At 41.2% G+C, this 26,290-nt stretch overlaps 1 pseudogene; it reads right to left on the bottom strand.

The window, feature by feature from the left end:
- Positions 1–229: 229 nt before the first annotated feature.
- On the bottom strand, positions 230–26,071 carry LOC119733032 (annotated as a pseudogene).
- Positions 26,072–26,290: the final 219 nt, after the last annotated feature.

A 26,290-nucleotide genomic window follows, 5' to 3' on the forward strand; every position in this document is an offset into this window, starting at 1 on the left:
ATCTTGTGGTATGGTAAAAAATAGCGCCCCGAATCCCCCCCCCCCCCGCAAGGGGATTTTTTTGTTTTGTTCTTTCCCAACTGTTCATCGGGGTCAATATGGTATAAAATGGATAGCGCCCTCTAGCACTGCCCTTTATTTTGTCTCTCTATCATTTCCTATAGGTCCAAAGTCTTAAATCTCGACGATTTTCAAGAAAGAAACAACAGAACGAGAAAGGTGCTTATGCTTGCTGAACTGTCTAGGACTTTATTGCGCATCTTCGTATCATTTAAAAATGTTTATCAATCCACATGAATGAAAATGTTTAACCTTTTCTTGGAGGATGGAGATTAAGCCTGCCTGAGCTGTCTTATGGTTTGTTAAAACCTAAACATGCCAGTGAAACCGGGACTTTGATTCCCAAAAGTCCAATTTCAATAAACGGCATAAAAAAAAACTGAAGGCAAAAAGAAAGTCAGTGTTTGCTAAGTATATTGTTTCTGAGACAATCCGGCCTCTAATATACTCTATCGTTGGGCATTCCTTATAACAGCTTTACGGCTCGAAAAACCAGGCAGATTTGTTAGTACATGTACATGTATGAAGATTAGTTTTAAGAGAGGATCGAGTATCTGTGAATACTTAAACCGTATTAAAATGGTACTCAAAACCGGCATCATATGAAACTTGTATTCATTTCAAACCTCCGGTTTACCTTATTTGGAACTCTTATAGCCTCAAACGTGACTTCTCACTGTTCTTCTGTCCATTGAAAATGATGTGCAACACTACCAACAAATTTCACATTACACCGGCTTTGGCAAATATAGGTACGGGTCTAAACGTACTTCATTAAATCTGATCCAATACTTTTGAAGTTGTGTCCATTAGGTTGCTGATATTCTTGAGAAAAGGCATACATACAATCGTATCGTTTTATTGAACTACAGGATACTGTATACATTTAATGTACAAACAACACTTATAGGCTACCACAAATCATGGTCAGTGTTGGTCAAAGGCCCTCACACGGGAGGTCCCAACATCCTGTTTGCAACAGTTTCTATACTCTCCCTCATGCGTAATGGGAACAAATAGACAATGCATTGGGACCATTTCCATGAAATAAGTTAGCATTGTTGTAATGTGTCATGAGATGGGTTTATATTGTGAAGGTAAGTGAGATCAGCTTCATTCTGATTCAAGCCGCAGCAGCAATGACTTCAACCATTTTTAAATTGCGTGATTTTTATCTACGCCTTCCAACTTTCGTTGGGTAGTTTATGGCTTCTAACTGTGCATGTAAATATAAAGACAACACTTATACATTTCTTATCAAGGCTTGACTGAAAAAAAACCTAACCCAGCTCCTTCATGTGCAAGGTTTTCAAAATAAATCGGTTTTTGTGAATTTTCTTATTTTTCTTCCCCACATACGGTTAGATATGATCGGTAATACATTTGCAACCATTCTTTTCAGAACTCTATCATCCTCAAATGTAATGCTCCTTCAAAAAGCCACCAAAAAATGTCATATTATATAGAATTTAACACAATCGCTAAAATCAATTTCTGTGCTTAGTGCAATTAAATATATTATAGTCCTAGCTATCTAATAGTAGGCGGGCGTAGTGATGCAGTCGCTTCCCAGTCGCATCACGCGGTAAACTATGCGCCTTCATAGCTTTTTTACACTGTGGATGGGGAAATGAAATACAAATAAGGAAATGGAATTAGGAAATAACCTAATAAAAATTAATTGTTTAGACATTTCGACGGTGTTTTCACGAATTGACAAAAACCTCAATATCATGCAAAAAGGCCATTCCGAGATAATCGCCTTCGAAAGTAATCATTTTTTTCAAAACACCTTTTCGACTAGTTTTTAGTTATGGATTTAGGAAATTCTTGCATTGTCAAGTAACGTATGCTTTGTTTTTTGCTAATTGTTTATTAGAAGTCTCCCTTAATTAAGCTGTAATTCATTAATAAAGATCAATAAAAGTTCTGTTCAGCTCGTGAAAACAGCAAAACACAGAGGGCTCACTTTTTTTGTCCCATGAAGTTGAAAACACTCTTCGTCACTTCGTGAAAACATAAAAAGTTCTAAGAAATTGTTACATTTGCGTGTCTGACGTCACTGCAGCGCGCGCGCGTCTGTTCTTTATCGACATCGTTCACGGCGTGCGCGTCCACTCCCATCCTAACGCTTGTGTAGAGAAATGCATTATAGACCGCTTGCAGACGCGATCGATAATTGACGCGCGAAGGTGCGCGACGCCATGTTATGGGACAAAATGTGCAAAGATAGATATACGCTTGTCCCACAACATGGCGTCGCGCGCCTTCGCGCGTCGATTATCGAACGCATCTGCAAGCGGTCTATTGGCCCTGCTAACGAGGTAAGTTTGTGTCACTTCGTAAAAACAGATAAACACGGATTTCAGGCATTTTGTCAAATGTTTGTTTACGATAATTACCAAAGTAAACAATATTTCGCTTTGAAACTCGGCCAAATTCTTCCTTTTGTCAAGTGCAATAAATTGGCCGGCAAAACTCAAAATCGAAAATTGTTCGATTTGCAGGTTTTTGTCACTTCGTGAAAACATCATCGATTTGTTCCAGAATTACCGTCCAAATAAATGGAAGCTTTTCAGCAAACGAACGCAAGAATTCCTGTAAATGTACCCTTAACCCTAACTCCTTTAAGGCCCTTTTTGCTAGGAACCATCCTCAATCCTCCAAAATGTTGTACTTATATTCAAATCAAGTATACCAATAAACGCCTCAATGCTTCGACATGTCAGACAGTCCTGCCTCTCAAAATGCATTTATCTTCAATCCTCCAAAATCCTCCTCCTCTGCAAACACCATTCATCCTCAATCCTTCAGAATCCTTATGTGCTTCAATATAATTCATCCTCAATCCTTCAAAATCCTTGTGTTTCTCAAACACAATCATCCTCAATCCTCCCAAATCCTCAAACCGCCAGGAGGATTTTGGAGGATTGAGGTGGGTTAGGGTTAAGGAGACATTTTTTCGTCATAAGTTATACCTAAGGGAGGCAAAGTAGATTTAGCAGACATTTCAATTTGTATTTTTGATCATGCTATAACGGGTGTGTTGTTTTGACTCCTTTTAAACTAGACTTTAATTCGGATATATTTCGCGATGACGTCCCCTCCACTGCTTTAGGTGTACATAGTGTATAATCATGATGTTCTCTTTCGTAATTTACTATACTTCATTATCACATAACGATCAATTACTGAACACAATAACACGATAACTAGATACTAGACATTTTAAGTCGGGTATGTTAGCTTCCAATCCTGTTTTAATTCTTGCCAAGACTCGCCCAAGTCTAAAGTGGGAAATGGAGGTGGGGGGCGAGGTAGGCATAGAGATTGGACTTTTAAAAAAAAACTTACCACAGTTATTTTCGTCAGACATATCTCCACAGTCGTTGTCGCCGTCACATTTCCAGACGGAGGGAATGCAGTTGCCGTTATTGCATTGAAACTGATCCTGGTTGCAGGTAGGCGTGTAGGGTGTAGTTGGTGCTGTGAGAGGGAAAATCATCCAATCAATCATTGTCCGTCACAGTATGGCACAAAATCAGTTTTAGGCCATTTAACAGACAACATGGAGCAACATACGTGTTCACCATCTTTTAAGTCGGATATGCGAACTCTCAAATCTAACATGGACTTGGGAGGTCGGGGACAAGGTAGGCACAAATTCGAAGATTTCAGAAAAAACTCACGACAGTTATTTTCGTCAGACATATCTCCACAGTCGTTGTTGCCGTCACATTTCCAGACGGAGGGAATGCAGTAGCCGTTATTGCAACGAAAATGATCCCGGTTGCAGGTAGGCGTGTAGCGTGTAGTTGGTGCTGTGAGAGGGAAAATCATCCAATCAATCATTGTCCGTCACAGTATGGCACAAAATCAGTTTTAGGCCATTTAACAGACAACATGGAGCAACATACGTGTTCACCATCTTTTAAGTTGGATATGCGAACTCTCAAATCTAACATGGACTTGGGAGGTCGGGGACAAGGTAGGCACAAATTCGAAGATTTAGGAAAAAAACTCACGACAGTTATTTTCGTCAGACATATCTCCACAGTCGTTGTCGCCGTCACATTTCCAGACGGAGGGAATGCAGTTGCCGTTATTGCATTGAAACTGATATTGGCTGCAGGTAGCCGGAGCTGTGAGAGGGGAATCAATCCAATAAATCATGTCCGTCAAAGTATTTAAGTCGCACAAAATCAGTTTCAGGCCTTTTAACAGACAACATGGAGCAACATACGTGTATACAATGTTTTAAGTCGGGTATTCAGTCGATCAAATCTAAAAAATACTGCAAATAAAACTTGCGCGATCCCCCTGGCAATCTTTCTGTCTATGTTACTCACGTAGTACTTTGAGCATAAATATATTGTAAAATTTGCTTTGAAAGTCTTAAATTCTTGAAAAGTACAATCCTCCACAATGGGGTACATGGGAGTGTACAAGTGGCCGGGAAATAGGACAAACAACTTGACATTATTATCCTCCTTCATTTCCCAATCCATGTCACACTTTTGTACCCCTTTAGTGTGGAAAGGCCCACATGTTGGAGCCATTAACAATACTGAGCTGAGCTTTCCAGAGAACTCGTAAATATCCATATTGGAGAGGATTTTTTTGACATCGGCCTTCTCTCCACTTTTTAGGAAGAGCTCCCATATGTTTTATACACGAATCTAAATGGGGGACTTTTCGTGATTTTGGGACCCCATTGTCCTCTAGTGTTCAATGTCCCCTATTGAATGCGGAAACAAACTCGCATACACACCGACACACAGAAGGAATTAGCAATCGCAATATGCCTCTGTCTGGCTTGCAAGCCAGGGGGATAAAAATGGGTGGCAAGGGTATGAGGTGGCACAAACTCGAAAATTTCAGAAAAAAAACTCACGACAGTCATTTTCGTCAGACATATCTCCACAGTCGTTGTCGCCGTCACATTTCCAGACGGAGGGAATGCAGTTGCCGTTATTGCATTGAAACTGATATTGGCTGCAGGTAGCCGAAGCTGTGAGAGGGGAATCAATCCAATAAATCATGTCCCTCAAAGTATTTAAGTTGGCACACAATCAGTTTTCAGGCCTTTTAAAAGACATAGGATAAACAACTTAATATTATTATCCTCCTTCATTTCCCAATCCATGTCACACTTTTTTACCCCTTTAGTGTGGAAAGGCCCACATGTTAGAGCCATTAACAATACTGAGCTGAGCTTTCCAGAGAACTCGTAAATATCCATATTGGAGACGATTTTTTTGACATCGGCCTTCTCTCCACTTTTTAGGAAGAGCTCCCATATGTTTTGTACACGAATCTAAATGGGGGACTTTTCGTGATTTTGGGACCCCATTGTCCTCTATTGATCAATGTCCCCTATTGAATGCGGAAACAAACTCGCATACACGCATACACACCGACAGACAGCAGGAATTAGCAATCGCAATATCCCCCCGTCTGGCTTGCAAGCCAGGGGGATAAAAATGGGTGGGGAGGGGTATGAGGTATTTCAGAAAAAAAACTCACGACAGTTATTTTCGTCAGACATATCTCCACAGTCGTTGTCGCCGTCACATTTCCAGACGGAGGGAATGCAGTTGCCGTTATTGCATTGAAACTGATATTGGCTGCAGCTAGCCGGTGTAGTTGGAGCTGTGAGAGGGCAACAAATCCAATAAATCATGTCCGCAACAGTAATTAATCATAATACTGAGCTGAGCTTTCCAGAAAACTCGAAAATATCCATATTGGAGAGGATTTTTTGGACATCGGCCTTCTCTCCACTTTTCATGAAGACCTCCCATATGTTTTGTACACGAACCCAAATCGGGTACCTCTCGGGTGTTTGGGACCCTATTGTCCTCTACTGTTCAACGTCCCCTATTGAATGCGGCAACAAACTCACATACACCCCTACACACCGACACACAGAAGGAATACGCAATCGCAATTTCCCCCTGTCTGGCTTGCAGGCCAGGGGTTAAAAATGGGTGGGGAGGGGGACGAGGTGGCACAAATGCGAAGATTTAAGAAGAAAAACTCACGACAATTAGTTTCGTCAGACATATCTCCACAGTCGTTATCGCCGTCACATTTCCAGACGGAGGGAATGCAGTTGCCGTTATTGCATTGAAACTGATATTGGCTGCAGGTAGCCGGTGTAGTTGGAGCTGTGGGAGGGGACCAAATCCAATAAACCATGTCCGTCACAGCATGGCACAAAATCAGTTCAGGCCATTTAACAGACAATACGGGGCAACAATCGTGCATGAAATGTCTGAAGTTGGGTTAGTCGCTCAAATTGGGAGAGGGACGAGGTGGCACGAATTTGAAGATTGAAGAAAAAAACTCACGACAGTTAGTTTCGTCAGACATATCTCCACAGTCGTTATCGCCGTCACATTTCCAGACAGAGGGAATGCAGTTGCCGTTATTGCATTGAAACTGATATTGGCTGCAGGTAGCCGGTGTAGTTGGAGCTGTGACAGGGGAACAAATCAAATAAATCATGTCCGCAACAGTATTTCAGTTGGCACAAAATCAGTTTCATGCAATTTAACAGACAACATGGAGCAACATACGTGTATACAATGTTTAAAGTCGCGTATTCAGTCGATCAAATCTAAAAATACTGCAAGTAAAACTTGCGCGATCTCCCTGGCAATCTTTCTGTTTATGTGACGTACGTAGCACTATGAGCATAAATATCTTGTAAAATTTGCTTTAAAAGTCTTAAATTCTTTAAAAGCACAATCCTCAACAATGGCGTACGTGGGAATGTGCGAGTGGCCGGGAAATAGAACAAACAACTTCATATTATAATCCTCCTTCATTTCTTAATCCCATGTCACACTTTTGTACCCCTTTAGTGAGCAAAGGCCCACACGTTGGAGCCAGTAATAATACTGAGCTGAGCTTTCCAGAGAACTCGTAAATATCCATATTGGATAGGTTTTTTGGACATCGGCCTTCTCTCCACTTTTCATGAAGACCTCCCATATGTTTTGTACACGAATCCAAATCGGAGACCTCTCGGGAGTTTCGGACACTATTGTCCTCTATTGTTCAACGTCCCCTATTGAAGGCGGAAACAACCTCGAATACACGCATACACACCGTACACAGAAGGAATACACAATCGCAATATCCTCCTGTCTGGCTTGCAGGCCAGGGGGATAAAAATGGGTGGGAAGGGGGACGAGGTGGCACAAATGCGAAGCTTTAAGAAAAAAAAATCACGACAGTTAGTTTCGTCAGACATATCTCCACAGTCGTTATCGCCGTCACATTTCCAGACGGAGGGAATGCAGTTGCCGTTATTGCATTGAAACTGATATTGGCTGCAGGTAGCCGGTGTAGTTGGAGCTGTGACAGGGGAACAAATCAAATAAATCATGTCCGCAACAGTATTTCAGTTGGCACAAAATCAGTTTCATGCAATTTAACAGACAACATGGAGCAACATACGTGTATACAATGTTTAAAGTCGCGTTCTCAGTCGATCAAATCTAAAAATACTGCAAGTAAAACTTGCGCGATCTCCCTGGCAATCTTTCTGTTTATGTGACGTACGTAGCACTATGAGCATAAATATCTTGTAAAATTTGCTTTGAAAGTCTTAAATTCTTTAAAAGCACAATCCTCAACAATGGCGTACGTGGGAATGTACAAGTGTCCGGGAAATAGAACAAACAACTTGATATTATTATCCTCCTTCATTTCTTAATCCCATGTCACACTTTTGTACCCCTTTAGTGAGCAAAGGCCCACACGTTGGAGCCATTAATAATACTGAGCTGAGCTTTCCAGAGAACTCGTAAATATCCATATTGGATAGGTTTTTTGGACATCGGCCTTCTCTCCACTTTTCATGAAGACCTCCCACATATTTTGTACACGAATCTAAATCGGGAACCTCTCGGGAGTTTGGGACCTTATTGTCCTCTATTGTTCAACGTCCCCTATTGAATGCGGAAACAAACTCGCATACACGCATACACACCGTAACACAGAAGGAATACACAATCGCAATATCCCCCTGTCTGGCTTGCAGGCCAGGGGGATAAAAATGGGGAGAGGGACGAGGTGGCACAAATTCGAAGATTTAAGAAAAAAACTCACGACAGTTAGTTTCGTCAGACATATCTCCACAGTCGTTGTCGCCGTCACATTTCCAGACGGAGGGAATGCAGTTGCCGTTATTGCATTGAAACTGATATGGGCTGCAGGTAGCCGGTGTAGTTGGAGCTGTGAGAGGGGAACAAATCCAATAAACCATGTCCGTCACAGCATGGCACAAAATCAGTTTCAGGCCATTTAACAGACAATATGGAGCAACAAACGTGCATGAAATGTTTTAAGTTGGGTTAGGCGCTCAAATGGGGAGAGGGACGAGGTAGGCACAAATTCGAAGATTGAAGAAAAACAACTCACGACAGTTAGTTTCGTCAGACATATCTCCACAGTCGTTGTCGCCGTCACATTTCCAAACGGAGGGAATGCAGTTGCCGTTATTGCATTGAAACTGATATTGGCTGCAGCTAGCCGGTGTAGTTGGAGCTGTGAGAGGGCACCAAATCCAATAAATCATGTCGGCAACAGTATTTCAGTTGGCACAAATTCAGTTTCAGGCCATTTAAGAGACAACATTGAGCATCCGTGTATACAATGTTTTAATTCGCGTATTCAGTCGATCAAATCTAAAAAATACTGCAAGTAAAATTTGCGCGATCCCCCTGGCAATCTCTCTGTCTATGTTACGTACGTAGCACTATGAGCATAAATATCTTGAAAAATTTGCTTGGAAAGTCTTAAATTTTTCAACAGCACAATCCTCAACAATGGCGTACGTGGGACTGTACAAGTGGCCGGGAAATAGAACAAACAACTTGATATTATTATCCTCCTTCATTTCTTAATCCCATGTCACACTTTTGTACCCCTTTAGTGAGGAAAGGCCCACATGTTGGAGCCATTAATAATACTGAGCTGAGCTTTCCAGAGAACTCGTAAATATCCATATTGGATAGGATTTTTGGACATCGGCCTTCTCTCCACTTTTCATGAAGACCTCCCATATGTTTTGTACACGAATCCAAATCAGGGACCTCTTGTGAGTTTGGGACCCTATTGTCCTTTATTGTTCAACGTCCCCTATTGAATGCGGAAACAACCTCGCCTACATGTGTACACACCGTAACACAGAAGGAATACACAATCGCAATATCCCCCTGTCAGGCTTGCAGGCCAGGGGGATAAAACTGTAGGGGGACGAGGTGGCACAAATTTGAAGATTTAAGAAAAAAAACTCACGACAGTTAGTTTCGTCAGACATATCTCCGCAGTCGTTGTCGCCGTCACATTTCCAGACGGAGGGAATGCAGTTGCCGTTATTGCATTGAAACTGATATTGGCTGCAGGTAGCCGGTGTAGTTGGAGCTGTGAGAGGGCAACAAATCCAATAAACCATGTCCGTCACAGCATGGCACAAAATCAGTTTCAGGCCATTTAACAGACAATATGGAGCAACATACGTGCATGAAAATTTAATGTTTTAAGTTGGGTTAGTTGCTCAAATGGGGAGAGGGACGAGGTAGGCACAAATTTGATGATATAAGAAAAAAAACTCACGACAGTCATTTTCGTCAGACATATCTCCACAGTCGTTGTCGCCGTCACATTTCCAGACGGAGGGAATGCAGTTGCCGTTATTGCATTGAAACTGATATTGGCTGCAGCTAGCCGGTGTAGTTGGAGCTGTGAGAGGGCAACAAATCCAATAAATCATGTCCGCAGCAGTATTTCAGTTGGTACAAAATCAGTTTCAGGCCATTTAACACACAACATGGAGCAACATTCGTGTATACAATGTTTAAAGTCGGGTATTCAGTCGATCAAATCTAAAAAATACTGCAAGTAAAACTTGCGCGATCCCCACCTGGCAATTTTTTTGTCTGTGTTACGTCGTAGCACCAGGAGCATAAATATCTTGTAAAATTTGCTTTGAAAGTCTTAAATTCTTTAAAAGCACAATCCTCAACAATGGCGTACGTGGGAATGTACAAGTGCCCGGGAAATAGAACAAACAACTTGATATTATTATCCTCCTTCATTTCTTAATCCCATGTCACACTTTTGTACCCCTTTAGTGAGGAAAGGCCCACATGCTGGAGCCATTAATAATACTGAGCTGAGCTTTCCAGAGAACTCGTAAATATCCATATTGGATAGGATTTTTGGACATCGGCCTTCTCTCCACTTTTCATGAAGACCTCCCATATGTTTTGTACACGAATCCAAATCAGGGACCTCTTGTGAGTTTGGGACCCTATTGTCCTTTATTGTTCAACGTCCCCTATTGAATGCGGAAACAACCTCGCCTACATGTGTACACACCGTAACACAGAAGGAATACACAATCGCAATATCCCCCTGTCAGGCTTGCAGGCCAGGGGGATAAAAATGTAGGGGGACGAGGTGGCACAAATTTGAAGATTTAAGAAAAAAAACTCACGACAGTTAGTTTCGTCAGACATATCTCCGCAGTCGTTGTCGCCGTCACATTTCCAGACGGAGGGAATGCAGTTGCCGTTATTGCATTGAAACTGATATGGGCTGCAGGTAGCCGGTGTAGTTGGAGCTGTGAGAGGGCAACAAATCCAATAAATCATGTCCGCAACAGTATTTCAGTTGGCACAAAATCAGTTTCAGGTCATTTAACAGACAACATGGAGCAGCATACGTGTATACAATGTTTTAAGTCGGGTATTCAGTCGCTCAAATAAAAAAATACTGCAAGTAAAACTTGCACGATCCCCCAGGCAATCTTCTGTCTATGTTATGTACGTAGCACTATGAGCATAAATATCTTGTAAAATTTGCTTGGAAAGTCTTTAATTCTTTAAAAGCACAATCCTCAACAAAGGGGAACGTGGGAATGTACAAGTGGCCGGGAAAGAGGACAAACAACTTGATATTATTATCCTCCTTCATTTCCCAATCCACGTCACACTTTTTTACGAATTAAGTGAGGAAAGGCCCACATATTAGAGTCATTAATAATACTGAGCTGGGCTTTAAAGAGAAATCGTGAATATCCATATTGGATAGGATTTTTGGACATCGGCCTTCTCTTCACTTTTCATGAAGACCTCCCATATGTTTTGTACACGAACCCAAATCGGGGACCTCTCGGGAGTTTGGGACCCTATTGTCCTCTATTCAACGTCCCCTATTGAATGCAGAAACAAACTCACATACACGCATACACACCGACACACAGAAGGAATACACAATCGCAATATCCCACTGTCTGGCTTGCAGGCCAGGGGGATAAAAATGGGTGGGGAGGGGGACGAGGTGGCACAAGTTCGAATATTTAAGAAAAAACTCAAGACAGTTATTTTCGTCAGACATATCTCCACAGTCGTTGTCGCCGTCACATTTCCAGACGGAGGGAATGCAGTTGCCGTTATTGCATTGAAACTGATATTGGCTGCAGGTAGCCGGTGTAGTTGGAGCTGTGAGAGGGCAACAAATCCAATAAACCATGTCCGTCACAGCATGACACAAAATCAGTTTCAGGCCATTTAACAGACAATATGGAGCAACAATCGTGCATGAAATGTTTTAAGTTGGGTTAGTCGCTCAAATGGGGAGAGGGACGAGGTAGGCACAGATTCGATGATATAAGAAAAAAACTCACGACAGTCATTTTCGTCAGACATATCTCCACAGTCGTTGTCGCCGTCACATTTCCAGACGGAGGGAATGCAGTTTCCGTTATTGCATTGAAACTGATATGGGCTGCAGCTAGCCGGTGTAGTTGGAGCTGTGAGAGGGCAACAAATTCAATAAACCATGTCCGTCACAGCATGGCACAAAATCAGTTTCAGGCCATTTAACAGACAATATGGAGCAACATACGTGCATGAAATGTTTTAAGTTGGGTTAGTCGCTCAAATGGGGAGAGGGACGAGGTAGGCACAAATTCGAAGATTTAAGAAAAACAACTCACGACAGTTAGTTTCGTCAGACATATCTCCACAGTCGTTGTCGCCGTCACATTTCCAGACGGAGGGAATGCAGTTGCCGTTATTGCATTGAAACTGATATGGGCTGCAGCTAGCCGGTGTAGTTGGAGCTGTAGAGGGGAACAAATCCAATAAACCATGTCCGTCACAGCATGGCACAAAATCAGTTTCAGGCCATTTAACAGACAATATGGAGCAACAAACGTGCATGAAATGTTTTAAGTTCGGTTAGTCGCTCAAATGGGGAGAGGGACGAGGTGGCACAAATTCGATGATATCAGAAAAAAAACTCACGACAGTCATTTTCGTCAGACATATCTCCACAGTCGTTGTCGCCGTCACATTTCCAAACGGAGGGAATGCAGTTGCCGTTATTGCATTGAAACTGATATTGGCTGCAGCTAGCCGGTGTAGTTGGAGCTGTGAGAGGGCAACAAATCCAATAAATCATGTCCGCAGCAGTATTTCAGTTGGCACAAAATCAGTTTCAGGCCATTTAACACACAACATGGAGCAACATTCGTGTATACAATGTTTAAAGTCGGGTATTCAGTCGATCAAATCTAAAAATACTGCAAGTAAAACTTGCGCGATCCCCACCTGGCAATTTTTTTGTCTGTGTAACGTACGTAGCACTATGAGCATAAATATCTTGTAAAATTTGCTTTGAAAGTCTTAAATTCTTTAAAAGCACAATCCTCAACAATGGCGTACGTGGGAATGTACAAGTGTCCGGGAAATAGAACAAACAACTTGATATTATTATCCTCCTTTATTTCTTAATCCCATGTCACACTTTTGTACCCCTTTAGTGAGGAAAGGCCCACATGTTGGAGCAATTAATAATACTGAGCTGAGCTTTCCAGAGAACTCGTAAATATCCATATTGGAGAGGTTTTTTGGACATCAGCCTTCTCTCCACTTTTCATGAAGACCTCCCACATGTTTTGTACACGAATCTAAATCGGGGACCTCTCGGGAGTTTGGGACCTTATTGTCCTCTATTGTTCAACGTCCCCTATTGAATGCGGAAACAAACTCACAAACACGCATACACACCGACACACAGAAGGAATACACAATTGCAATATCCCCCTGTCTGGTTTGCAGGCCTGGGGGATAAAAATGGGTGGGAAGGGGGACGAGGTGGCACAAATTCGATGATATAAGGAAAAAAACTCACGACAGTTATATTCGTCAGACATATCTCCACAGTCGTTGTCGCCGTCACATTTCCAGACGGAAGGAATGCAGTTGCCGTTATTGCATTGAAACTGATATTGGCTGCAGCTAGCCGGTGTAGTTGGAGCTGTGAGAGGGCAACAAATCCAATAAATCATGTCCGCAACAGTATTTCAGTTGGCACAAAATCAGTTTCAGGCCATTTAACAGACAACATTGAGCATCCGTGTATACAATGTTTTAAGTCGGGTATTCAGTCGATCAAATCTAAAAAATACTGCAAGTAAAACTTGCGCGATCCCCCTGGCAATCTCTCTGTCTATGTTACGTACGTAGCACTATGAGCATAAATATCTTGTAAAATTTGCTTTGAAAGTCTTAAATTCTTTAAAAGCACAATCCTCAACAATGGCGTACGTGGGAATGTACAAGTGGCCGGGAAATGGAACAAACAACTTGATATTATTATCGTCCTTCATTTCTTAATCCCATGTCACACTTTTGTACCCCTTTAGTGAGGAAAGGCCCACATGTTGGAGCCATTAATAATACTCAGCTGAGCTTTCCAGAGAACTCGTAAATATCCATATTGGATAGGTTTTTTGGACATCGGCCTTCTCTCCACTTTTCATGAAGACCTCCCACATGTTTTGTACACGAATCTAAATCGGGGACCTCTCAGGAGTTTGGGACCTTATTGTCTTCTATTGTTCAACGTCCCCTATTGAATGCGGAAACAACCTCGCATACACGCATACACACCGTAACACAGAAGCAATACACAATCGCAATATCCCCCTGTCTGGCTTGCAGGCCAGGGGGATAAAAATGTAGGGGAACGAAGTGGCACAAATTCGAAGATTTAAGAAAAAAACTCACGACAGTTAGTTTCGTCAGACATATCTCCACAGTCGTTATCGCCGTCACATTTCCAGACGGAGGGAATGCAGTTGCCGTTATTACATTGAAACTGATATGGGCTGCAGGTAGCCGGTGTAGTTGGAGCTGTGAGAGGGGAACAAATCCAATAAACCATGTCCGTCACAGCATGGCACAAAATCAGTTTCAGGCCATTTAACAGACAATATGGAGCAACATACGTGCATGAAATGTTTTAAGTTGGGTTAGTTGCTCAAATGGGGAGAGGGACGAGGTAGGCACAAATTCGATGATATAAGAAAAAAAAACTCACGACAGTCATTTTCGTCAGACATATCTCCACAGTCGTTGTCGCCGTCACATTTCCAGACGGAGGGAATGCAGTTGCCGTTATTGCATTGAAACTGATATTGGCTGCAGCTAGCCGGTGTAGTTGGAGCTGTGAGAGGGCAACAAATCCAATAAATCATGTCCGCAACAGTATTTCAGTTGGCACGAAATCAGTTTCAGGCCATTTAACACACAACATGGAGCAATATTCGTGTATACAATGTTTAAAGTCGGGTATTCAGTCGATCAAATCTAAAAATACTGCAAGTAAAACTTGCGCGATCCCCACCTGGCAATTTTTTTGTCTGTGTTACGTACGTAGCACTATGAGCATAAATATCTTGTAAAATTTGCTTTGAAAGTCTTAATTCTTTAAAAGCACAATCCTCCAAAATGGCGAACGTGGGAATGTACAAGTGGCCGGGAAAGAGGACAAACAACTTGATATAATTATCCTCCTTCATTTCCCAATCCATGTCACACTTCTATACCCCTTTACTAAAAGGCCTACATGTTAGAGTCATTAATAATACTGAGCTGAGCTTTCTAGAGAACTCGTAAATATCCATATTGGGGAGGATTTTTTTGACATCGGCCTTCTCTCCACTTTTCATGAAGACCTCCCACATGTTTTGTACACGAATCTAAATCGGGGACCTCTCGGGAGTTTGGGACCTTATTGTCCTCTATTGTTCAACGTCCCCTATTGAATGCGGAAACAACCTCGCATACACACCGTAACACAGAAGGAATACACAATCGCAATATCCCCTGTCTGGCTTGCAGGCCAGGGGGATAAAAATGAAGGGGGACGAGGTGGCACAAATTCGAAGATTTAAGAAAAAAACTCACGACAGTTAGTTTCGTCAGACATATCTCCACAGTCGTTGTCGCCGTCACATTTCCAGACGGAGGGAATGCAGTTGCCGTTATTGCATTGAAACTGATATGGGCTGCAGCTAGCCGGTGTAGTTGGAGCTGTGAGAGGGGAACAAATCCAATAAACCATGTCCGTCACAGCATGGCACAAAATCAGTTTCAGGCCATTTAACAGACAATATGGAGCAACAAACGTGCATGAAATGTTTTAAGTTCGGTTAGTCGCTCAAATGGGGAGAGGGACGAGGTGGCACAAATTCGATGATATCAGAAAAAAAACTCACGACAGTCATTTTCGTCAGACATATCTCCACAGTCGTTGTCGCCGTCACATTTCCAGACGGAGGGAATGCAGTTGCCGTTATTGCATTGAAACTGATATTGGCTGCAGCTAGCCGGTGTAGTTGGAGCTGTGAGAGGGCAACAAATCCAATAAATCATGTCTGCAGCAGTATTTCAGATGGCACAAAATCAGTTTCAGGCCATTTAACACACAACATGGAGCAACATTCGTGTATACAATGTTTAAAGTCGGGTATTCAGTCGATCAAATCTAAAAATACTGCAAGTAAAACTTGCGCGATCCCCACCTGGCAATCTTTTTGTCTGTGTTACGTACGTAGCACTATGAGCATAAATATCTTTTAAAATTTGCTTTGAAAGTCTTAAATTCTTTACAAGCACAATCCTCAACAATGGCGTACGTGGGAATGTACAAGTGTCCGGGAAATAGAACAAACAACTTGATATTATTATCCTCCTTCATTTCTTAATCCCATGTCACACTTTTGTACCCCTTTAGTGAGGAAAGGCCCACATGTTGGAGCCATTAATAATACTGAGCTGAGCTTTCCAGAGAACTCGTAATTATTGGAAAGGTTTTTTGGACATCGGCCTTCTCTCCCCTTTTCATGAAGACCTCCCACATGTTTTGTACACGAATCTAAATCGGGGACCTCTCGGGAGTTTGGGACCTTATTGTCCTCTATTGTTCAACGTCCCCTATTGAATGCGGGAACAAACTCGCATACACGCATACACACCGTAACACAGAAGGAATACACAATCGCAATATCCTCCTGTCTGGCTTGCAGGCCACGGGGATAAAAATTGGGAGAGGGACGAGGTAGCACAAATTCGAAGATTTAAGAAAAAAACTCACGACAGTTAGTTTCGTCAGACATATCTCCACAGTCGTTGTCGCCGTCACATTTCCAGACGAAGGGAATGCAGTTGCCGTTATTGCATTGAAACTGATATGAGCTGCAGGTAGCCGGTGTAGTTGGAGCTGTGAGAGGGGAACAAATCCAATAAACCATGTCCATCACAGCATGGCACAAAATCAGTTTCAGGCCATTTAACAGACAATATGGAGCAACATACGTGCATGAAATGTTTTAAGTTGGGTTAGTTGCTCAAATGGGGAGAGGAACGAGGTAGGCACAAATTCGATGATATAAGAAAAAAAAACTCACGACAGTCATTTTCGTCAGACATATCTCCACAGTCGTTGTCGCCATCACATTTCCAGACGGAGGGAATGCAGTTGCCGTTATTGCATTGAAACTGATATTGGCTGCAGCTAGCCGGTGTAGTTGGAGCTGTGAGAGGGCAACAAATCCAATAAATCATGTCCGCAACAGTATTTCAGTTGGCACAAAATCAGTTTCAGGCCATTTAACACACAACCTGGAGCAACATTCGTGTATACAATGTTTAAAGTCGGGTATTCAGTCGATCAAATCTAAAAATACTGCAAGTAAAACTTGCGCGATCCCCACCTGGCAATTTTTTTGTCTGTGTTACGTACGTAGCACTATGAGCATAAATATCTTGTAAAATTTGCTTTGAAAGTCTTAAATTCTTTAAAAGCACAATCCTCAACAATGGCGTACGTGGGAATGTACAAGTGGCCGGGAAATAGAACAAACAACTTGATATTATTATCCTCCTTCATTTCTTAATCCCATGTCACACTTTTGTACCCCTTTAGTGAGGAAAGGCCCACATGTTGGAGCCATTAATAATACTGAGCTGAGCTTTCCAAAGAACTCGTAAATATCCATATTGGATAGGATTTTTGGACATCGGCCTTCTCAAACTTGTATACACCCCTACACACCGTAACAGAGAAGGAATACACAATCGCAATATCCCCCTGTCTGGCTTGCAGGCCTGGGGGATAAAAATGGGTGGGGACGAGGTGGCACAAATTCGAAGATTTATGAAACAAACTCACGACAGTTATTTTCGTCAGACATATCTCCACAGTCGTTGTCGCCGTCACATTTCCAGACGGAGGGAATGCAGTTGCCGTTATTGCATTGAAACTGATATGGGCTGCAGGCAGCCGGTGTAGTTGGAGCTGTGAGAGGGGAAAGATCCAATAATTCATGTCCTACAGCCAAATATGTGGTGTTTTGAAATCTGTTTGAAAAACAACAACTGATTTTCAAGGTTTTGCCTGATATCCAGAGTGGCTGGGAACTCTTTTATCCCTCGTGGATGCTATGTTTGCACATGTACAGTACATACCTCTATCGAACTATCCCGGTGTGCTTTGAGAGCAGAGTATAGGATTGGCGATCATTAAAATGACCCTCAATCAATTTATTTTGCCAAACAAGATTTTTGCAAAAAAGTGATTGAAATCAGTGATTTAAAAAAGTCTTTTAATTGAACGTGATTTAGATTGGCCAACCCTGGCAACCCTGATCTGAGGGTATCCGCTCCGTTCACAAGTACCCCCTCACCGGCAAAGAGAGTACAGTTGGGGTTACCGACCGACGCCATCTTGCCTGACTGCAATTTTGCCGCGACGCGCGGCCACCACTAGCACTGCGTGTACGCGTGTACATATAGTACAACTGAATCCCCTTGTGTACGTGCGTCACACACAAGGAACGGTGCGCATCAACCAGCGAAATGTCCCGCCCATGCACAGACATATAAACCATTGATCTCCATATACACAGACTGGATAGGACATCACGTACGAACGTGCGTCCGCGCGCGCGTTTTTTGAAAAGGGTAAAAGAACACAATTTCGCATTCGAGTTGTGTACACTTTCGAACGGAGGATTAAAAAACGAAGTTGGGTTTTCTTCGGTTTCTTTGTCATTTTTGAAAGAATAAAAGAAACAGAGATCTAAATTGATCAAAATCGATGAGGAGTAAAGTCAAGGTGTGCGCAGCATTAGATTGCTGGAGTCGGGAAGTAAGGAGCGTTGAAAATAGGACAATTATTCGCAAGTAAGCTGTTTTTTAACGAGGCCTATACAACATGGCATGGAGGAATATGAACATAGCAAATTATAATATCGCTAATGTTGTCGCTCTGAGTTTGAGGGGATGGAGGCCTGTGTGGTAGCTAGCGAGATATTCTGTTCAAATTCCATGCGATCTAGACCTGTCATGCTGGTCGCCGTCCATGTTTTTTTAAGACATAGGCCTGTACGTACATGACTGACCCGGCAATGGCAATGAACAAAAGTTGACTTGTTTAAAATAGTTTATTCGAATAACCTTTATAACTGTTATATGCAAAATCTGATTGAATTATGTCTGCCTTGGCTTTAGCTCTACTCAGTGGAGCGCTGGAACTTCGGTACCCTCCGTACAAGCTTGTACGGAGGGCAGGCGCGGATCCAGACGGGGGCACACCCGGCCCGTGCCTCCCCTTTTCGCAACTGTTTTTTTTTTTTTTTTTACGAGTCGTCTTAGGGCTGGCGGGCATTAAATACATTCCTTTGAGAACATGGCTGTCTTTTTCGTTTTTGAGGAGTCATTATGGCGGGCGGACGGGCGGTTATCAAATCAATCGCTTTGAACATAACTATCATACATAATTATAAACAAAAATATACATTGTATAAGTTTTGAAGGTAGCCTGTCAATCATTGTCTCAAAATTTATTTCAAAGCACGAATATATTTTTATAAGACACTTTTATTTCCCGGCTGGAATTGGGCGCTCATTTAATACAGCACTTGCATTTAATGCTTCATGTCAAAATATACTCCAAAATATATTCTAGAGTAGAACATGTACCGGTACACGAAATAATGTAGGCCATGTGGGTTTTTTTAATAAATGAAGAATTAAATCGTCATCCTCTTTTTTATTTTCCCGACCTCAGAGACAGATTTACATCTGGTTCTCTAAATATTTTTTTAAAAGCAAAATGATTAAAAAAAACCTAGCCCGTTAAAGTTTGCACTCTAAGTTAATTCTTCTGTAGATTCCAGGGGGAATTTAATACGAATTATGCTCGGTTTTTCTTATTTTTAAATGAATATATCAGGATTAACAACATCCCTCAAATAATAGCGTCAAAATATATTCCAAAATATATTCTAGAGTAAAACATTTTCACAAAATAATGTAGACCATGCGTTTAATTTTTTAAATACACGAAGAATTAATCGTCATCCCTTTTATATTGTCCCGGCCTCAGATAGAGAGAGACATCAAATAAATAGGGGTTATTTTAATACGATTTAGTATGTCTTGTTCTCTCGATTTATTTTTAAAGTAAAACGATTTCAAACACCCTAGCCTATTAAGTTCTGAACTCTCAGTTAATTCTTTTGTAGATTCCAGGAGAAATTTTAATACGAATTATGCTTAGTTTTTCCTAATTTTGAAAGGAATACGAATAAGATCATCAACAGCCCTTTGACTTCAAACTTAATTTCAAAATGTATTCCGAAATAATTATATTCTAGAGTAACATTTACAAGAATAATGTAGGCCATGCAGTTTTATTTTTTAAATAAGCGACGAATAAAATCGTACTACGAAAAAAAGACATCGGGAGCCCTACATTTAATGAATTATTTGGTCTTGGAATATCATCCCCCAATCGTTTATCTATGTGCATGTAGGCCTACACAACACGGAGGTGAAATTTCACGTTCAATTCAGTTTCCCACATTTTTCGCATAAAGTTTTCCCCCTGTCTCTGAGAAAAAAATGCCCAAATAAAATGTCAGCTCCGAAAAGCCTTTCCAGAGAATGATTGATAGCCGCATTGTTCAAATTGATACAATGCCACTCTTGTTCGTTACAAAGCATATACATTTGGGCTCAGCTGTAGGCCACCGAACTTTAAGGCCTTTGAGAACTTGCCGTCAGTAATTGGAAGATTCTTAGATGATAAACAGTGATGATAGTATCTCAGCCAATGAAATGAGCCGGTTCCCGGCAAATAAATATGCCATTGGTTGCTTTCATCACGGACCGTCTGCTTTCATGAATATGACTTCCTTCCACGCGCAACTGGAGTGATTAGCTATCTGAGCCACAGGTGCATGGCTGCATGCCCGTCACATTCCAACCTGGTTGCTTGGAAATACTGTTGCTAGGAGACTCCCCTGTGATGCCTGGGACTGCCGGCTGCGTAGCCAGAAATCTTTTATGTGACTATTTTGAAACCTTGTATGTGAAAGCGGCAGCTCAGGAATGCTGCCGCTTTCGGAAAATTTGTGCTGGCAAAGTTTTTTATATTTTGGAAATTGGAATTTGGATGCAGTTTGCATTTCCGTTAAATAAAAGCTGGGTTTTTTTGTTTTCTTTTTAAGAAAATCGGAGCCCCCCCCCTCAAAAAAAATACAAATAAACGATTTTCCTCAGGCCTTGACATTTCTTGAAGTGATTCGACAACACTTGCAGAATGCAGACGATTCATTTCGTCTTAAATTATTTAGCCTGCAGACTTCAAAAGAACATGGAAAAATGGTGGTTAAAGTGTATGCAAGTGTATATACAAATTAAGTATATATGACCGCAGTTACCATACATTATACTGGGACTCAAAAGTGAAGCCAATCACATCCGCGCGTGCTCGATTTACACCATAAACAACCCCCCCCCCCCCAAAAAAAAAATGGCAATTTACTTACAATCATTTTTGGGAGGAGGGATTGAAAAAAAAATAAGGGAAAAGGAAAGGGGGGGGGGGGGTTCTTGAATTTCAAAAATGCATAATAAGAAAGTGTATATCAAGAAAGTGTGGAAAAGCTGTTTGGAGGGATTGAGGGTAACTCTTCATCGTTCAGTTATTTTTTTTTTAAATTGTTTTGGAGGAACGCTTGAACTCCCTTCTGTAAGAAAAATTTCACTCAATAATCCATTTTCCAAAGTAAACAAAGTGAAAGCACAATGCGCGTTTACCCGTCTGACAGTAAACGCGCCGCCATTGTTCGGCCGCGCATTCGTGCACAAACACGGCGCGATGTCCTACCGCCAGTCGTGCGCGTTGGGCAAAACGCTTGTTGACATTGCACCTATTCGCTCTACGCGCGTTCAGTGCAGATACGCGCTTAGGACACTACATACATTTACATACAAAGCATAATTGTTTTAGCTAAAAAAGGCTGTTTTACTCACAATCCGATTGAAAAAAAGTTGTGCGCCTTATTGGTTTTTAATCTACCTAAATCATTTTAAGTACCCAAGGAATTTTTTTTTTACAATCGAAAAATAACTTCATATAATTTTGTTAATGGAATAGTTTGGGTTTGTGTAAAATCCCTATACCGAGTAGCCTTTCACCAACGCCATCGTTGCTTAACTTGCCCGCATTCAAAGCGGCGAACGCGAAGCGACTGGAGATGGAGACCACACATGCGAGTGGCGAAGCCACGAGGGCCTTTTGCAAATTGCCGAGAAATTCTTATGTTTTTCTTTATAATCTCGTAAAATTCCAACCAATCATCAGCCTTTTCGTGCGTGCGTGGCTACCACCCGGACGCGGACGCGTCGACGCGTCACGTCGGATGCTTGCACAAAATTTAAAAACAAAAAATGCGAGTCTAGTTTTCCACGAGATCGTGACTGCGCAATTGTTATTACATTATCTTATTTTAACTTTACTTATAAAGGTATTTCAACAAATTATTTGAGGGTATGAACTTATTTTTCATCTGAACTTACAGTTATTTGCTCTTACGGTTTCCTTACTCACCCTTCTTTTAAAAATGGAAGCGACTAGGCAAAATCCGCGTTGTGATTGGTTAACCTTCAGCACGCTTCTTATTTGCATAAAAACTATGAATAATTCAACAAAATCAAGTTGCAAAAGGCCTCGTGGCTTTGCCACTCGTGCGTGCTGACTTAATCTTTGCTCCTGTCGCTTCGGGTCTTCGCAACTCCGCCGCTCTAAGCCACGAAGGCCTGGGCGAAAGGCTATATACCGAGGGGTGAATTTGCCTATAGTTTGGGATTTTAGTCGGGCACCGCGAAATCACGGAATGCGCGTGTAGTTTCGAATGGGACCTGGTGGTCTATGCGTTTATATGTCTGTGCGCCCATAGGACGTCGTTGCTAGGTAATAGGGCGCCCTCTTTGTTGGCGCACGGAGCCAATAGGGGCGAGTGTCCATTCTTTGTTCCATAAAGGGTTCCCACAGAAGTCTAAATTCAATGACTTTTCTATGATCTTTCCTAGCGAAAATTTGAGCATTCCATGACCAAGCCCTATGTTGTTTTGGCATCTTAGCAGGCCATTTATAATACACTTGCCAGTCATCTCACTAAGGTAAGAGACGCCAATGTACGTGTACTTCCTTTCAGCCTTCCAGTTTGAAAAGAAATACCGCTGGTAACTCAAAAGCATTACAATGGTGCATTGAATCAAAAGCATACATGCAAAAATATTGTAAAACTGGAATGCAAACTGGCAGACTGCCATTATGGTTCATACGAGGTACGGTATACGCCTACTTTTAAGCAATAACAGAATTGACAAAATGGGTACAAATAAGTGCCACGACTTATTTTTTTTTGGAGGGGGGGGGCGCGGGGCAGGGGGCCTCTATGCAATTCTCATGTGCTAAGCATTTGTTCGTTGGCTGTAATGTGTCGGTAATTCGGACATTTTTTGGGTGCTAGTTGTCATCGCCTGTGCAACGAAAATGCAATATTAATGTTGTTATTTGTGTGTGTATGTGTGTTTTTTTTTAATCATCTCGATAAATGCACAGTAAAGACATTTTATTCATAAGTAATTTAAATGCCAAAAAAAGAAGTTGGTGTGAATTATTGGTCTCCCCTTGATAATTATTATGATCATTACAAGAACAAAGAATTTACTTTTACCTTACAATGTACTTATAGTGTTGCATTGGCTTTGGTATGAGCAAGATATTTTAGAAAATTAAAAGACTAAAAACTTACCCAGATTTGTTGGGGCAGCATTGACGGCTGAAATATATAAGAAAAAGAAAGACTCATAATAAATAGTTCCCTTTGCAGCGGAGAATAACCATAAAATACTTTACTGTATTTGTCATTGTCACTTGTTACTTTTTGAACATCTTATTACCTCCGCCAAGGAGGTTATGTTTTCATCGGCGTTTGTTTGTTGGTTGGTTGGTTGCCACTTTTCGATAAATTCAGAATTGTAAGCAATCCTGTTGACATTTTAAATGTGCAATATAATATGAAAGTCCCGTGGATATGCGAGTATTTCTTTTGGGTATACTGACAATATGGCGGGGAATGGTTCAGCCTTGGCGGAGGTTTGCACTCTCTGAGTGCTCTCTAGTTTCACTGTTTCACCTGTATTTTGTTCTGTCAAATAATTAATATAACGAGGGGAAATTGATTCATCGTTAGATTTAATATCCGGTAAAATGATATACATGCATGTAAAATCACATACAAACCCTTGAATCCTGATTAAATTAGTCCTATCCCCACTTAGTTGTACGTAAACCAGCAAAATGTTAAAACCCTTTTCTTTGTGCTTGGTATCGATGCACGGATAACTATTACAGGGCGAGTCAACAAAAGCGGAACCCAAACCCCAACAATTATATTTCATATTTGAAAAATATGGAGCACCAAACATAATAATGACTGGAAAGCCAATTTCATAAGCTACTTTTAGATGAAAAAAAAAATACTGAAATTGCTCAATCCGTTCAAAGAATATCACAATTTAAACATAATGTCCATAAACCTCTTTCGTCCACAAATGCGATTTCAAGAATCGTCGTCACCATTGTCTTCAAACATCACCAGCAATAAAACCTCAGTTTAGAAGTTAAAAATATTAAACAAAGTCCTTTTGAAGGCCCGTTTTTTCAGGAAAAAAGTGGATTTTATAAATCATTTTGTTTGTCTAACCAGGGTTGTTAATAAAGATAATGTATACTGCAGCTGTTGACAGTTGTTGAAACAAGTATTGTGTCATTTTCTTTACTGTTGCAAACAGTCAGAATACACACTAAACTGCTTTTTTGACGAAACAGGTTGAGGGTCATTGCGTTTAAATAGAGATATTCTTTGAACGGATTGAGCAATTTCAGTATTCTTTTCATCAAAAGTAGCTTCTGAAATTGGATTTCCAGTCATTATCATTTTTGATACTACATATTTTTTTTCAAATATGAAACATATTTTTGGAGGTTTGGGTTCCGCTCTTTTTGGCTTACCCTATAGTTAACATCTTTATATTCAAGCTTGGAAAATAAGGCATGAATCATGCGAAGTTTAAATACACTCAACAAAAAAAGATTGTCCCCCCTGAATACCTTTTGTCTAACTCAAAAACTAATAGGCATCTTGCTGAAATAATGACTAATCAGTACGGAATTTTCCTTAGCAATCCAGGCATACTCTTTGTTTGGCCCAAAACAGTGATGATGTGTACAAAATTATGCAATTTATGACAAATGGTACCGGAAAAAAGTTGCACTTTTGTATACGTGCAAAGTGAGTGTGAACCACAAATTACACGTATACAAAAGTGCAACTGTTTTCGGTATCATTGGTCATAAATTGCATAAATTCGTACACACTATCACTGTTTTGGGCCAAAGAAAGAGTATGGCTAGATTGCTAAGGAATTTCTGTACTGATTAGTCGTTATTTGAGCAAGAGGTGCTCAGAAGTTTTTGGGTTAGACCAAAAAGTATTGGGGGGGGGGGCTTTCTGTTTTGGTTGAGTGTATTTTGAGACTGGCAACAACATATATCAGTGATGGGAGATTCTCTTTCATAACTTGAATACTTGAAAAACACTTGAATAATAAAAGAAGTCACTACAATAGACACTATCACATTTACGATCCTGAAAAGCATTCCCGTTTCATATAACATTGCTGAGACCCAGGGGCGTCAATCACTTTACAAAAGTAGGGGGAAAAATCTTGATCAGAACTAAATGTGAGCGAGAAGCGCGAAGCCCTAACATCGTTGGGTCCGCTAAAGGGCCCCGAAAAATGTTGGATTCTAGACGCACTTTGGTGCGATCTGAGGCAATTTCTAACCAAATTGTTTTAGCGAAAGATTGTCATTTAAACACCATTTTCAAGTTTGGAGTCATTGAATCAGCAATTCCGAGCTATAGAATCATATATAGGCTACAATTTTTTGTCGGGGACAGAAGAAGTGGGGGACAAACGATATGATATCCCCCACTTTAAAAAGTGGGGAGGGGGACTTGTCTCCCCCCCCCCCCTCCCCAACCGATTGACGCCCATGCTGAGACCGGAGCCATACAGACTTTGCAGCTACAACACAAGTTTGTGCATGATGTACATGTAGTCACACAAACATGATCAATAACTTACCCAGGCCTACAACCCCGAGGAGGAGTGCGATGCGAATGGTCTCCATGACTGTCTCTCGTTGTGTCTCGCCAAAGACTGTTGGAAATACATCTGTAGCTTAGGCATTTTCATACCTTTCCCACCTTTACTGATTAACTAGAGTAGGCAAATAGAACAGGTGTTATTATTTACTAAATTAAGGGGCCGATCAAAAGATTTTATAATTCGGTGTGCATTTTGTTATTGACCAAATCAAATCGAAAGCCAAATAGTGTGACATTCTGTAAACTGTGCTTTCCAAAGTGGAAACAGCGTAGTCAACTATTTTTCACAAGTGCGTCAATAAAGACTTTGTAATGATTAATCCCAGT

Source organism: Patiria miniata, unplaced genomic scaffold (assembly GCF_015706575.1).
Source record: "Patiria miniata isolate m_02_andy unplaced genomic scaffold, ASM1570657v1 HiC_scaffold_25, whole genome shotgun sequence".
In the NCBI taxonomy this organism is placed as follows: domain Eukaryota; kingdom Metazoa; phylum Echinodermata; class Asteroidea; order Valvatida; family Asterinidae; genus Patiria; species Patiria miniata.